At 47.7% G+C, this 12,384-nt stretch overlaps 1 protein-coding gene across 5 annotated transcripts in view; it reads right to left on the minus strand.

Annotated features, from left to right (window-relative positions):
• Positions 1–12,384, minus strand: part of MDGA1 (MAM domain containing glycosylphosphatidylinositol anchor 1) — a 424,007-nt gene that overhangs the window by 202,915 nt on the left and 208,708 nt on the right. The gene's annotated exons all lie outside the window — the stretch shown is intronic.

Consider the following 12,384-nt stretch of genomic DNA (forward strand, 5'->3'; position numbering starts at 1 on the left):
CCAACCAACCATCCAACCAACCAACCAACCAACCAACCAACCAACCAACCAATCAACCAAGCAACCAACCAACCAAGCAGCCAAGCAACCAACCATCCAACCAAGCAACCAAGCAACCATCCAACCAACCATCCAACCAACCAAGCAGCCAAGCAACCATCCAACCAACCAACCAACCAACTATCCAACCAACCAAGCAGTCAAGCAACCAACCATCCAACCAACCCACCTTATTCATTTAAGGGAAGTTCCAATACCTAGCCAGCTAATCCTGTTGCTAGATTACCACACAAAATCAATGTTATCAAACCAACTCACCTACCATTTCCCTAATCAAGAGAAAAATAAATAACTAATCACCAAACTCAGTGTCTCTGAATACCAGTCAACCAGAAAATTTCAACATCTAATGTCAGACAATTTCAGCAGATTCCTGATAAATCGTCTGAAGATTCAAGCCATGGGTGACTAAGTTGGCAACAACTGGCTCAACAAACATCCATTTAACAGTCATCTCCTGAACTAACCAGCCAACCAACAGTCATCTCCTCAACTAACCAACCAAACAACAGTCATCTCTCCTGAACTAACCAGCCAACCAACAGTCATCTCCTCAACTAACCAACCAAACAACAGTCATCTCTCCTGAACTAACCAGCCAACCAACAGTCACCTTGTCAACTAACCAGCCAACCAACAGTCACCTCCTCAACTAACCAGCCAACCAACAGTCATTTCGTCAACTAATCAACCAACCAGCAGTCACCTCCTCAACTAACCAGCCAAGCAACAGTCATCTCCTCGACTAACCAGCCAACCAACCAACCGTCATTTTGTCAACTAATCAACCAACCAGCAGTCATCTCCTTAACTAACCAGCCAAGCAACAGTCATCTCCTCAACTAACCAGCCAACCAACCAACCAACCAACCGTCATTTTGTCAACTAATCAACCAACCAGCAGTCATCTCCTCAACTAACCAGCCATCCAACAGTCATATCCCCAACTACCACCCAACCAACCGTATTCTCCTCAACAAACCACCCAAACAACAGTCATCTCCTCAACTAACCAGCTAAGCAACTGTATTCTCCTCAACTAACCAGTCAAACAACAGTCACCTCCTCAACTAACCAGCCAACCGTCACCTCCCCAACTCACCAGCCAACCGTCACCTCCTCAACTAACCAGCCAACCAACAGCCATCTCCTCAACTAACCAGCCAACCCCAACTGTCATCTCCTCAACTAACCAGCCAACCAACAGTCACCTCTTCAACTAACCAGCCAACCAACCAACAGTCACCTCGTCAACTAATCAACCACCGAGCAGTCACCTCCTCGACTAACCAGCCAATCCACACCCAGAAGAGCAATTTCACCTATCATCCAAACAACTCAGCGATGAAATTAGGCTGATCAAACAAATCAATAGATTTATCCATCTAGGTAAAAACAGCATGGATGGAGAAATCTTCGCTGCTGGTTTTTGTATTCAGGCAGCCACAGAAACGGAGGCTGCATGAATACCAAGCAGTGACGGCATCTGGGAGAATGCAGTCACTGTTCTACTAAACAATTTCCAACCAAGCTTCAATTTTTCAGGGCAGTGCCAACAGGGTCACCCACAGATGCAATTTGAGCTGCGTATGGCCATGCCAGCATTACTTATCGACCAAGTGAATCCAACAACTCAAACATCCACACAAATAAAGTCATTTCACCAACCGACCAACCAATGATGTTGGGTTCCGTAGACTGTAGAAGAAGAGATGATTGATATCGGAGAGTTGGGATTGGACGATGGAAGTGTAATGATGACAATGAAGAGATCACTTATAATATATCTCAGTTTTTACATGACCCCGCCCATCTCAGGGTCACCTATAAGTCAATATAAAGGGCAGCTGTGACCCAGAGTAGCCAATCAGATGTCATCTTACTGCTGATTGGTGGGCACACCCCTCTCTGTTCACACTCTGTATACAATGTATCACCCCCCTCTCTGTATACAATGTATCACCCCCTCTGTATACAATGTATCACCCCCTCTGTATACAATGTATCTCCCCTTCTGTATACAATGTATCTCCCCCTCTGTATACAATGTATCTCCCCCTCTGTATACAATGTATCTCCCCCTCTGTATACAATGTATCTCCCCCTCTGTACACAATGTATCACCCCCCTCTCTGTATACAATGTATCTCCCCTTCTGTATACAATGTATCTCCCCCTCTGTATACAATGTATCTCCCCTCGGTATACAATGTATCACCCCCTCTGTATACAATGTATCACCCCCTCTGTATACAATATATCTCCCCCTCTGTATACAATTTATCTCCCCCTCTGTATACAATGTATCTCCCCCCCTGTATACAATGTATCTCCCCCTCTGTATACAATGTATCACCCCCTCTGTATACAATGTATCACCCCCTCTGTATATAATGTATCTCCCCCTCTGTATACAATGTATCTCCCCTTCTGTATACAATGTATCTCCCCCCCTGTATACAATGTATCTCCCCTTCTGTATACAATGTATCTCCCCCCCTGTATACAATGTATCTCCCCTTCTGTATACAATGTACCTTCCCCTCTGTATACAATGTATCTCCCCCTCTGTATACAATGTATCATCCCCCCTCTGTATACAATGTATCACCCCCTCTGTATACAATGTATCATCCCCCCTCTGTATACAATGTATCTCCCCCCTCTGTATACAATGTATCTCCCCCCTGTATACAATGTATCTCCCCTTCTGTATACAATGTATCTCCCCCTCTGTATACAATGTACCTTCCCCTCTGTATACAATGTATCTCCCCCCTCTGTATACAATGTATCTCCCCCTCTGTATACAATGTATCATCCCCCCTCTGTATACAATGTATCACCCCCTCTGTATACAATGTATCTCCCCCTCTGTATACAATGTATCTCCCCTCGGTATACAATGTATCACCCCCTCTGTATACAATGTATCACCCCCTCTGTATACAATATATCTCCCCCTCTGTATACAATTTATCTCCCCCTCTGTATACAATGTATCTCCCCCCCTGTATACAATGTATCTCCCCTTCTGTATACAATGTATCTCCCCCTCTGTATATAATGTATCTCCCCCTCTGTATACAATGTATCACCCCCTCTGTATACAATGTATCACCCCCTCTGTATATAATGTATCTCCCCCTCTGTATACAATGTATCTCCCCTTCTGTATACAATGTATCTCCCCCCCTGTATACAATGTATCTCCCCTTCTGTATACAATGTATCTCCCCCCCTGTATACAATGTATCTCCCCTTCTGTATACAATGTACCTTCCCCTCTGTATACAATGTATCTCCCCCTCTGTATACAATGTATCATCCCCCCTCTGTATACAATGTATCACCCCCTCTGTATACAATGTATCATCCCCCCTCTGTATACAATGTATCTCCCCCCTCTGTATACAATGTATCTCCCCCCTGTATACAATGTATCTCCCCTTCTGTATACAATGTATCTCCCCCTCTGTATACAATGTACCTTCCCCTCTGTATACAATGTATCTCCCCCCTCTGTATACAATGTATCTCCCCCTCTGTATACAATGTATCATCCCCCCTCTGTATACAATGTATCACCCCCTCTGTATACAATGTATCATCCCCCCTCTGTATACAATGTATCTCCCCCTCTGTATACAATGTATCTCCCCCTCTGTATACAATGTATCTCCCCCTCTGTATACAATGTATCTCCCCCCCTCTGTATACAACGTATCTCCCCCTCTGTATACAATGTATCTCCCCCTCTGTATACAATGTATCTCCCCCTCTGTATACAATGTATCACCCCCTCTGTATACAATGTATCTCCCCCTCTGTACACAATGTATCTCCCCCTCTGTATACAATGTATCTCCCCTTCTGTATACAATGTATCTCCCCTTCTGTATACAATGTATCTCCCCTCTGTATACAATGTATCACCCCCTCTGTATACAATGTATCATCCCCCCTCTGTATACAATGTATCTCCCCCTCTGTATACAATGTATCTCCCCATCTGTATACAATGTATCTCCCCTTCTGTACACAATGTATCTCCCCCTCTGTATACAATGTATCTCCCCTTCTGTATACAATGGCCCGGATTCACATACATCGGCGCATATATATGCCGCCGTAGCGTATCTCATTTACGCTACGCCGACGCAACGCAGAGAGGCAAGCATGGAATTCACAAAGCAAATGCTCCCAACGTTGCGCCGGCGTAACGTAAATTCATAGGCGTACGCCGGCCTAATTCAAAGTAGGTGGAAGTGGGCGTGATCCATTTAAATGAATCGTGACCCCATGCAAATGATGGGCCGAACGAACGGCGCATGCGCCGTCCCGTGGACGCATCCCAGTGCGCATGCTCAGAATCACGTCGAAAATACTGCCTCCGACGTGAACGTAACCTACGCCCATCCATATTCACGTACTACTACGTAAACAACGTAAAATACGACGGCTGTTCCCTAGTCCATACCTTTGCATGAGCTGCGCCTCAAAGATGGGGAATAACTATACACCGGACGAAAGCCTTACGTAAACCGCGTATATTAATGCGTCGGGCGCAAGTACGTTCGTGAATCGGCGTATCTCACTCATTTGCATATTCAAATCGTAAATCAATGGGAGCAACCCTTGCGGCCAGCGTAAATATGCGCCCAGGATACGACGGGGTAGGAGACTTACGTCGGTCGTAGGAAGCCTATTTTCAGTCGTATCTAGTTCTGTGGGCACGGCGCACATTTACACTTACGCGGCGTATATCGAGATACGTCGGCGTAAGTGCTACGTGAATCCGGGCCAATGTATCTCCCCCTCTGTACACAATGTATCACCCCCTTTGTATACAATGTATCTCCCCCTCTGTACACAATGTATCTCCCCCTCTGTACACAATGTATCTCCCCCCTCTGTATACAATGTATCTCCCCCTCTGTATACAATGTATCTCCCCCTCTGTATACAATGTATCTTCCCCTCTGTATACAATGTATCACCCCCCCAATATACAATGTATCACCCCCCTCTGTATACAATGTATCTCCCCCCTCTGTACACAATGTATCACCCCCTTTGTATACAATGTATCTCCCCCTCTGTACACAATGTATCTCCCCCCTCTGTATACAATGTATCTCCCCCTCTGTATACAATGTATCTCCCCCTCTGTATACAATGTATCTTCCCCTCTGTACACAATGTATCTCCCCCTCTGTATACAATGTATCTCCCCCTCTGTATACAATGTATCTCCCCCTCTGTATACAATGTATCTCCCCCCTCTGTACACAGTGAAGTGGGTGGGGTTCGGGAGAGCGGGATCGGCGTGTTTTGGGGGTTAATATAAAGTGTGAGAATTCTTGTAATCAGATAAGAAGATGAATTAATCAGATGGATGGAAGTGATCGATGGAACGTCATCCTGTAACGGCGGCTTGTGATCCTTTGTTTTTGTCGCTCTAATCAGTAAGTGAATAATCCTCTTTGGTGAGTCCCCCCCCCCTCCCCCTCTGACCCCTTTCAGTCTGATGAGCGGACCCTCCCTGGAGACACAAAGAATATTTCAGATGTAAAAAGCTGATCTTCCCGGATCAGAGGCGCCGAGCGGAGCCAGAACCTGCACAGAACATGGACCGCTGTCTATGGAGGGGGGGCGGAGCCAGAACCTGCACAGAACATGGACCGCTGTCTATGGAGGGGGGCGGGGGGCGGAGCCAGAACCTGCACAGAACATGGACCGCTGTCTATGGAGGGGGGCGGGGGGCGGAGCCAGAACCTGCACAGAACATGGACCGCTGTCTATGGGGGAGGGGGGGGAGGTGCTGCTACCAAAACCTGTCCTCCTCTACCACTACATTTGCATTTGTTCCTAGGAAATGAGTTGGAACCCCCAAACATTATATTCATTTTTTAACAGAGACTCTAGAGAATAAAATGGCGATCGCTGCAATTTTTTATGTCACTCAGTATTTGAACAGCAGTTTTTTTAAATGTAATTTTTTTGGGGGAAAATACAATTTATTGAAAAAAACAAAAACAAAAAAAACACACAATGTATACCTACATTTTTTTGTAAAATGTGACAGAAGATGATACGCCGAGTAAATAGATACCTAACAAGTCACGCTTTAATATTTCACCTGCACTGGCTCCATTCACATTTCACCGGCACTGGCTCCATTCACATTTCACCAGAACTGGCTCCATTCACATTTCACCAGAACTGGCTCCATTCACATTTCACCGGCACTGGCTCCATTCACATTTCACCGGCACTGGCTCCATTCACATTTCACCTGCACTGGCTCCATTCACATTTCACCTAAACTGGTAACTGCACCAATGTGAATGGAGCCAGTGCCGGTGAAAGGTGAATGGAGCCAGTGCAGGTGAAAGGTGAATGGAGCCAGGGCAGGTGGCACGTGAATGGAGCCAGGGCAGGTGGCATGTGAATAGTGCCAGTGCAGGTAGAACGTGAATGGAGCCAGGGCAGGTGGCACGTGAATAGTGCCAGTGCAGGTGGCATGTGAATAGTGCCAGTGCAGGTAGAATGTGAATGGAGCCAGGGCAGGTGGCACGTGAATGGAGCCAGGGCAGGTGGCATGTGAATAGTGCCAGTGCAGGTAGAACGTGAATGGAGCCAGGGCAGGTGGCACGTGAATGGAGCCAGGGCAGGTGGCATGTGAATAGTGCCAGTGCAGGTAGAACGTGAATGGAGCCAGGGCAGGTGGCACGTGAATAGTGCCAGTGCAGGTGGCATGTGAATAGTGCCAGTGCAGGTAGAATGTGAATGGAGCCAGGGCAGGTGGCACGTGAATGGAGCCAGGGCAGGTGGCATGTGAATAGTGCCAGTGCAGGTAGAACGTGAATGGAGCCAGGGCAGGTGGCACGTGAATGGAGCCAGGGTAGGTGGCATGTGAATAGTGCCAGTGCAGGTAGAATGTGAATGGAGCCAGGCCAGGTGGCACGTGAATGGAGCCAGGGCAGGTGGCATGTGAATAGTGCCAGTGCAGGTGGCACGTGAATGGAGCCAGGGCAGGTGGCACGTGAATGGAGCCAGGGCAGGTGGCATGTGACTGGAGCCAGGGCAGGTGAATTGAGCCAGCGCAGGTTTCTCCTGCACTGTCACCGGCACTGACTCCATTCACGTTTCACCGGCACTGGCTCCATTCACATTTCACCGGCACTGGCTCTATTCACATTTCACCTGCACTGGCTCCATTCACATTTCACCTGCACTGGCTCTATTCGCATTTCACCTGCACTGGCTTTATTCGCATTTCACCGGCACTGGCTCTATTAAAATTTCACCGGCACTGGCTCCATTTACATTTCACCGGCACTGGCTCTATTCGCATTTCACCGGCACTGGCTCTATTAAAATTTCACCGGCACTGGCTCCATTTACATTTCACCTGCACTGGCTCCATTCACATTTCACCTGCACTGGCTCTATTCGCATTTCACCGGCACTGGCTCTATTAAAATTTCACCGGCACTGGCTCCATTTACATTTCACCGGCACTGGCAACATTCACATTTCACCTGCACTGGCTCTATTCGCATTTCACCGGCACTGGCTCTATTAAAATTTCACCGGCACTGGCTCCATTCACATTTCGGCTATGTTGGTTCTAGAGTTGGTTGAACAGTTCGATCCAAGCAAAAGTTTGACCCGAACATCGCCGGTTCGGCAAACACCCGATGTTTGCCCGCCGAGCACCCCACAATGCACTGCGCGCTGCATAGTGCATAGCTGGATAGTTAAGGAGTAGGCTAGGAAGCCGGCTGCTGCATCCTTAACAATGGATGAGTCATCAGCTGTCAACGGGGCCACCCCACTGACAGCTAAATGAATTTTTTTTATCCAAAAATTTAATTTTTGGGGGAAAATTCCTTTAAATATAGTGCCTGGGGGGTGCCCTTAGCCTGCCTGTAAAGTGGCGCATCTGTAGCATGTATTGAACCTGCTGCAGCAAAACTGACATTATATGAAGTAAAAACAAAATGACATTTAAATTGCCGGAAAATACAATGTCACTGCTGGCAATACAAACATGCTTACAAAAATAGCGTGAGGGTCCATACCAGGCCCTTCGGGCCACGCTATTTTTGTAAACATTTTTTTCATTGCCAGCAATGACATTGTATTTTTCGGCAATTTAAATGTCATTTTGTTTTTACTTCATATAATGTCAGTTTTGCTGCAGCAGGTTCAATACATGCTACAGATGCGCCACTTTACAGGCAGGCTAAGGGCACCCCCCAGGCACTATATTTAAAGGAATTTCCAATTTTGATTGTTTCACTTTAAGAATCATTAAATCACTGCTCTTGTAAAAACAATCTTTTTTTTTTTTTTTAAATATTTGCATTAATACATGTCCCCCCAGGGCAGTATCCGGACCCCCATACCCTTTTATGGCCAATGACTTGCATATAAGCCTTCAAAATGGGGACTTTTGATTTTTCAAGTTCGGGTCCCATAGACTTTAATAGGGTTTGCCGTTCGGGTCAAAACTTTTGCAATGTTTGAGATTTCTGGTGCCAACAAAACCGGTTAACCACTTAAGGACCGCCTAACGCCGATATACGTCAGCAGAATGGCACGGCTGGGCACAATCACGTACCTGTACGTGATTGTATAATGCCCAGCCGTGGGTCGAAGCTCCGTGACCGCTGCCACGGGACTCGCGGGCCCGATCGCCGCTGGAGTCCCGCGATCGGTCACCGGAGCTAAAGAACGGGGAGAGGTGAGTGTAAACACGGCTAATAAAAATGCAATAAAACTATCCCCTATTTTGTAAACGCTATACATTGGCCCAGATTCTCAAAGGCGTTACGACGGCGCAACACCATTTGCGCCGTCGTAACTCCTCATCTGGCCCCGGGTATCTATGCGACTGATTCTTAGAATCAGTTACGCATAGATACCCATTAGATCTGACAGGCGTAAGGCTGTCAGATCTAAAATGCAATTTTGTTTCCCGCCGCTAGGTGTCGCGGACGTCGTTTTCCCCGTCGCTTATGTAAATTAGCAAATTACGGCGATTCCCGAACGTACGCGCGCTCGACGCGTAAAGTTGCCCCTGCTATTATGAGGGGCAACCAATGTTAAGTATGGCCGTCTTTCCCGCGTCGAAATTTAAAAAAATTACGTTGTTTGCGTAAGACGTCCGTGATTGGCGCTGGACGCCATTTACGTTAACGTCTAAGCAAATGACGTCGGTGGACGTCATTTAGCGCAATGCACGTCGGGTAATTTACCCGACGGAGCATGCGCAGTACGCTCGGCGCGGGAGCGCGCCTAATTTAAATGGTGCCCGCCCCATTTGAATTATGCGGGCTTGCGCCGAGCGATTTAACGATACACCGCCGCAAGTTTACAGGTAAGTGTTCTGAGAATCAGGCTGTAAACCTGTAAACCTGCGGCGGTGTAACGTAAATCACATACGTTACGCTGCCCAGGAGCAACGTAAATGTATGAGAATCTGGGCCATTGTGCGCAAACCAATCGATAAACGCTTTTTGTGTTTTTTTTTGCCAAAAATAGGTAGAAGAATACGTATCGGCCTAAACTGAGGAAAATTCTTTTTTTTTATATATTTTTGGGGGATATTTATTATAGCAAAAAGTAAAACATATTGAATTTTTTTCAAAATTGTCGCTCTATTTTTGTTTATAGCGCAAAAAATAAAAACTGCAGAGGTGATCAAATACCACCAAAAGAAAGCTCTATTTGTGGGAAAAAAAGGACGCCAATTTTGTTTTGGGAGCCGCGTTGCACGGCCGCGCAATTGTCAGTTAAAGCGACGCAGTGCCGAATCGCAAAAAGGGGCCTGGTCCTTTAGCTGCATTTTGGTCCGGGTCTTAAGTGGTTAAATGTCATTTTGTTTTTACTTTAGAGATGTCAGCTTTGCTGCAGTAGGTTCCTTACATGCTTCAGATTGCGCCATTCACATGTAAGTGTTCTGTGAATGGCCGCCAAAGCATGCAATTTCACAAGCACTCAAGGAATGCCCGAAAAACACCATTCACTGGGCTGGATTCATGTACGAATTGCGCCCTCCATGGAGGCGCAGCGTACCGTTTTAACGCTGTGCCTCCATAATTTACGTGCACTACGCTTCATTCATAAAGCAGTAGCTACGTAATTTGCGCGGGCGCTCCTTAAAACTGCCCGGTGTAAGGGCGCGTAATTTAAATGATCCCGTAGGGGGCGTGGATCATTTAAATTAGGCGCGTTCCCGCGCCGAGCGTAGTGCGCATGCTCCGTCGGGAAACTTTCCCGACGTGCATTGCGGCAAATGACGTCGCAAGGACGTCATTTGCTTAAAAGTGAATGGCGTCCAGCGCCATTCACGATTCACTTACGCAAACAACGTAATTTTCAAATTTCGCGACGCGGGAACGACGGGTATACTTAGCATTGGCTGCGCCTGCTAATAGCAGGAGCAGCCTTACGCGGAACCCGACGAACGCAAACGACGTAAAATGCGTACGTAGGGCGCGCGTCCGGTTGTGAATCGGCGTGAGTATGCAATTTGCATACTCTACGCTGACCACTACGGGAACGCCACCTAGCGGCCATCGTAAGAATGCAGCCTAAGATACGACGGCATAAGAGCCTTATGCCAGTCATATGTTAGGCTGCAGTCGGCGTAGCGAGCTTTCTGAATACAGAAAAGTCGTTATGCCGGCGCAACTAAGCAATTGCGCTGCGTAACTATGGTTACGCAGACGCAATTGCTTACTGAATCTAGCACACTGTTAATGGCACCCCAAATGCGCCCAAACACATGAGGCTTGATGCCCAAAAAAGGGTCCAGTAGCATCTTTGGAACATTCGCCACGCGTAGGGAAGCCCATTCACGTAAAATTGTGCGTTTACGTAACATTAGTTGTGAACCTGGTCTAAATTCTTGTTCAGGGTGGAGAATTTCTTCTGTTTCTTCAGGACTTTGTAACTCTGAAAGCCGAAACCCAAATCCGCCTGAAGAATAATTACTTCTCGCCGCCCCGCTGGGCCCAGGAGATGAATGTAAGAGTCCGGCTGTTACTCAGATGTTCCGGAGCCTGCAGCAATTTTCCGGAGACCCGCTTCCCCCCCCGCTCTACCCACGGCAAATGGCATTTAGTTTACAGGAAAGAAAAGACACCGATTGTCTTCACTAAATTAAAGCAAAATAAAAAAGCGCGGCGGCGGCGTCCCGGGGAGGTCTAATCAAATCAGCTTGCGAAGGATAACGAGACGAGTTGCGTTCAGACACGACGACTGTTGGGACTGTCAGCTGGAAGTCCATCTTGGGTCGTGCCGAAGATGAAATTGGAAGCGGCGAGGGCGCGGCGTGCCAGGAGACAGCCGGCGAACTGGGGGAGGGGGAACGCGCGACAGATCTGCCTCGATGGCGACGAGATGTGAAATTTTCCAGGAAGCTGCACATCATCCACGGGGACAGATGGCTGCGGATCGTCGTACCTTTACTTCTCCCCCGCCGCTTGTCTCCTGTTCCACGTCTCATCCCAACAAGGTGCCGCTAAGCCGTGAGATCACACGGCATGAAAATATGCCAAGGCAGCTGGCACCGCGCTAAAGAGATCCCCTCGTCTCCGACACCCTGCCAGCGACGCATCTTGCTAGACATAAAAAAAGCCTTCTTTGGTGTCGCAGGATACAAGCGGGCTGCATGCTCTGCTAAATAAAATTTTATTGGAACAGATTTTGCGGTGCGCTTGGTGATCATCAAATATGCAGACTTGACTTTTGCTTGCGCAATAAGCGGCAACAATGTGTTGCCGCCATGTTAGCGCCAGACGTTGGTTATTGACTAGCCACTTGCTACCCAGGCAGATTCTGACATTTCTCTCCTACGTGTAGAAATCTGCTTGAAAATTACCGTATTTATCGGGGTATACCGCGCGCCGGCATATAACGCGCACCCTGCGTCCATCGGCGGCCTTGTCCGGCGTCCGTCTGCGGCCTTGCGCGGGGTCCGTCCAGCCTTGTGGGTGTCCGTCTGCGGCTTTGGAGGTGTCCGTCTGCAGCTTCCTCGCGGGGTCCGTCCAGCGTTGTGAGTGTCCGTTTTTGGATTTGGCGCCTTTGCCGAGCCGAGAGGAGCCGGATTTCCTGTGATTTCGGCTCCTCTCGCGTGGCTGCGGGCGGAGCCTAGCCGAGTGCGCAGTACACTCGGCTCGGCTCTGTTGCAATTTTTTATGTCACAGAGACAAAATATAATACAACATTTTTTGGTAAAATATAAAAGATGAGGTCCCTCCGAGTAGATAGATGACCAAACATGTGTTGCTGTAAAATTGGGCACGT

Source organism: Rana temporaria, chromosome 4, assembly GCF_905171775.1.
Source record: "Rana temporaria chromosome 4, aRanTem1.1, whole genome shotgun sequence".
NCBI classification, from domain to species: Eukaryota; Metazoa; Chordata; class Amphibia; order Anura; family Ranidae; genus Rana; species Rana temporaria.